Raw genomic sequence first — 4,746 nt, 5'->3', positions numbered from 1 at the left:
TTGGATGAGATTCATCATGTAATCGAGTTAGTTTTGTTAGGGCCCGATCCCTAGTATCCACTTTGTTCTTTGATTGATGTTGCTATGACTCCGCCATGCTTAATGCTTGTCACTTTGGGCCCGGGTCCCATGATTCTATATGTGAACCGTTTATGAATTCATCATTATATCCCTGTTTTAGATCCGATCTTGCAAGTTATAGTCACCTACTATGGTTATGATCCGGCAACCCCGGAGTGACAACAACCGGGCCCACTCCCGGTGATGACCGTAGTTTGAGATGTTCATGTATTCACTATGTGTTAATGCTTTGTGCCGGTTCTCTATTAAAAGGAGGCCATAATAACCCATAGTTTCCAATATGGACCCCGCTGCCATGGGAGGGTAGGACAAAACATGCCATGCAAGTTCTTTTAATAAAGCACGTATGACTATTTACGGAATACATGCCTACATTATATTGATGAACTAGAACTAGTGCCGTATCGCCCTAGGTTATAACCGTCTCATGATGAATATCATCCAACAAGTCACCGATCCAATGCCTATGAATTTATCCTTATTGTTTCTGCTAAGTTACTACTACTATCATCACTGTTACACTTGCTACAAACTACTACTATCACTGTTACTGTTATCGTTGCTACTCTCACTACTATCAAAACTATCAAACTACTTTGCTACTAATCATATTGCTGCAGATAATTAATCTCCAAGTGTGGAAGAATAAAGAGCATTCACTTTCCTGCAATTCAGTACATTGCATTATTTAACGAGAAATGCATAGTAGGCAAGCAATACTGTAGCATACTTTGTTCGCCAGACTTGAGCCTCATTCACACCGCTCTCACTGGTGAAAGGAATTATAACCTTGGAGCGTTTGCCGCACGTAGACTTCAGAATAACGCCAAAAGTGGTTGGTTCTATGGTGGAATTTATGCCACACGTTTATCACGAGGACTGGGTGTTTCACCTTTGCCCTTTGAACCTATCCTACCCACTCGATATTTAGATTTTGATGCCTTAAAGGAGCATAAGATTGTCAAGGGAAGGGCTGATAACTTCACTTATAATTTGTTGTTTAACCAATCACATGTTGTGGACACATATTTGCCTGCGCCTGCTCTCTTTGATTATCACAGCAAGGAAAGATATTTTGTTCTTGAGACCGAGGCCCGAGCTCACAACACAGCAGTGTTGGCGGAACGGCGTGCTAAGGCCTCCACACCGAGAGCCTCCGTGAGCTACCATGCCGAATACTACCATCCAGGCTACTGATTCACTACCAACTAGGCCAAAATCCTAAGCTTGGGGGAGTACGTGTTTCTCATCGAGATTATATTCATGCTCACATATCATTCTATCTGTCGGTGCTCACACTTTTTGATTGTATCGTCCATGCTTAGATTTATTTTTCTTGCCTTCTTCTTGTGTGTTTGAAAAACTTAAGAACCAAAAAAATAGTTGTAGTAATTTACTTTCCATGCATTCTTAGTAGTAGTACTAAAAATAAAATCCAAAAAGATTTCCTTGTTCTTCTTTTGCTTGTTGGGAGTTTTCATGTGTAAATAGATTTCTCATTTTTGTTTGCTTGTTGAAGAAAAACCAAAAACTCCAAAAATATTTCAGTGTGTTTCTCTGAATTTATTTTATTTTATTCGAGTAGTACCGAGGAGAAGACCATGATGAAAATGTTGAGTGGCTCTCACATGAATAACTGTTGAACTAATAAGAGCCCATTTTACCTTGTCTTCTCCTGTTGAATAAAATGTTTGTAGATTCCATCTTAGTCCATGGCACTCTTGCACTATTATTATTTTCATATCATTCGGTCATGCAAGTGAAAGGTAATAATCACTACATAAAAACACACTTCCATGATGATACGTGTTTGTCACAGTAGGTCGCGTTTTTTGTCATGCATGTACATCCATGACAAATTTATGACAGAATCAAGATAGTCATACCTGTGCTGTCATAGAAGTGTTCCATGACATTGCCAAAATTATCATCACGGAAGTGTCGACTTCCATGACAATAAATCACGCGTCATAGAAGTGCTTTCGTCAAGGGTGACCGACACGTGGCATCCACCGTAACGGAACGCCGTTAAACTATCGGGTCGGATTTTGGATCCGATAACCCGTTAACTGCCACGACCAATGCCGATTTTCCACGTGTAAAATTCTCATTGGCTGCCGGATCCACGCGTCAGCTCCGCGTTGGCACAGGTGTCACTCATCCAACGGTCGAGATGGGCCTATGATATGTTGACACGTGGACCGACCCAAAAGTGGCCCACAAAGTTTAAATGGGCTGGCCCAACTGAAGGCCCATAAGATTTAGCGGACCATAATGGGCTGGCCTAGCTAAAGGCCCACACAATTTAGCGTACCATAATGGTCCGGCCCAGCTAAAGGCCCACACAATTTTGCAGACCATAATGGGCCGACCCAGCTAAAGGCCCACAAGATTTTGCGGACTAGAATGGGCCGGCCCAGCTAAAGGCCCACAAGATTCTGCAGACCATAATGGGCCGGCCCAGCTAAAGGCCCAACATTCTCTGTCAAATCGGCCCGTCAACAGCCTATCCTAAACTTGTTATCAACGCGGCCCATGGTCACTTCTGGCCCGTTAACAGTCCGCTAAGTAATTGGGCCGAATTACGGCCCGGTGTATTTCTGGCCTGTTAAAGGTCTGGCTTCATTTGGGCCCATTTACAGGCCATCAAAACTTTTGGCCCATAAATGACCATGAAGGATTTGGGTCATATTCGTGAAGGAAATATGCCCTAGAGGCAATAATAAAGTTATTATTTATTTCCTTATAATCATGATAAATGTTTATTATTCATGCTAGAATTGTATTAACCGGAAACATAATACATGTGTGAATACATAGACAAACAAAGTGTCACTAGTATGCCTCTACTTGACTAGCTCGTTAATCAAAGATGGTTATGTTTCCTAACCATGAACAATGAGTTGTTATTTGATTAACGAGATCAGATCATTAGTTGAATGATCTGATTGACATGACCCATTCCATTATCTTAGCACCCGATCGTTTAGTCTGTTGCTATTGCTTTCTTCATGAATTATACATGTTCCTATAACTATGAGATTATGCAACTCCCGTTTACCGGAGGAACACTTTGGGTACTACCAAACGTCACAACGTAACTGGGTGATTATAAAGGAGTACTACAGGTGTCTCCAATGGTACATGTTGGGTTGGCGTATTTCGAGATTAGGTTTTGTCACTCCGATTGTCGGAGAGGTATCTCTGGGCCCTCTCGGTAATGCACATCACATAAGCCTTGCAAGCATTACAACTAATATGGTAGTTGTGAGATGATGTATTACGGAACGAGTAAAGAGACTTGCCGGTAACGAGATTGAACTAGGTATTGGATACCGACGATCGAATCTCGGGCAAGTAACATACCGATGACAAAGGGAACAACGTATGTTGTTATGCGGTCTGACCGATAAAGATCTTCGTAGAATATGTAGGAGCCAATATGGGCATCCAGGTCCCGCTATTGGTTATTGAGCGGAGACATGTCTCGGTCATGTCTACATTGTTCTCAAACCGTAGGGTCCGCACGCTTAACGTTACGATGACAGTTATTATGAGTTTATGCATTTTGATGTACCGAAGGTTGTTCGGAGTCCCGGATGTGATCACGGACATGACGAGGAGTCTCGAAATGGTCGAGACATAAAGATTGATATATTGGAAGCCTATGTTTGGACATCGGAAGTGTTCCGGGTGAAATCGGGATTTTACCGGAGTACCGGGAGGTTACCGGAACCCCCCGGGAATCATATGGGCCTTAGTGGGCCTTAGTGGAAAGGTGAAAGGGCTGCCCATAAGGGCTGCGCGCCTCCCCCCCTCCCCTAGTCCTATTAGGACTAGGAGAGGTGGCCGGCCACCCCTCTCCCTCTTTCCCCCTTGGGAATCCTAGTTGGAATAGGATTGGGGGGGAGTCCTACTCCCGGTAGGAGTAGGACTCCTCCTGCGCCTCCATAGGGCTGGCCGCACCCCTCCCCCTTGGCTCCTTTATATACGGAGGTAGGGGGCACCTCTAGACACACAAGTTGATCATTGAGATCGTTCCTTAGCCGTGTGCGGTGCCCCCTGCCACCATTCCACCTCGATCATATCGTTGTAGTGCTTAGGCGAAGCCCTGCGTCGGTAGAACATCAAGATCGTCACCACGCCGTCGTGCTGACGGAACTCTTCCCCAACACTTTGCTGGATCGGAGCCCGGAGATCGTCATCGAGCTGTACGTGTGCTAGGAACTTGGAGGTGCCGGAGTAACGGTGCTTGGATCGGTCGGATCAGGAAGAAGACGTACGACTACTTCCTCTACGTTGTGTCAACGCTTCCGTTGCGATCTACAAGGGTGGGTAGATCATACTCTCCCCTCGTTGCTATGCATCACCATGATCTTGCGTGTGCGTAGGAATTTTTTTGAAATTACTACGTTCCCCAACAATTCGGCCATGTTTGACATTCGGCCTGTTAGAGGCCCACTATAGCTTTGGGCCACTTTCGGCCTGTTGTCATTTTCGGCCTGTTAACGCCGGACGTAAACCATGGGCCATATGTGGGCCAACGTCATATCGGGCCCATTAATGGCCCATATAAAAATGACGATAATCTAGCCCGACCGAAGTTCCGGCCAGTTAAAGGCCCGTGTATTAAGTCGGCGCATTTACGGCCCGTTCGAATTTCGG

The sequence above is a fragment of the Triticum urartu genome, chromosome 4A, assembly GCF_056163025.1.
Source record: "Triticum urartu cultivar PI428250 chromosome 4A, HENAU_Tu73, whole genome shotgun sequence".
Lineage (NCBI taxonomy): Eukaryota > Viridiplantae > Streptophyta > Magnoliopsida > Poales > Poaceae > Triticum > Triticum urartu.
This window is presented reverse-complemented; position numbering follows the sequence as displayed.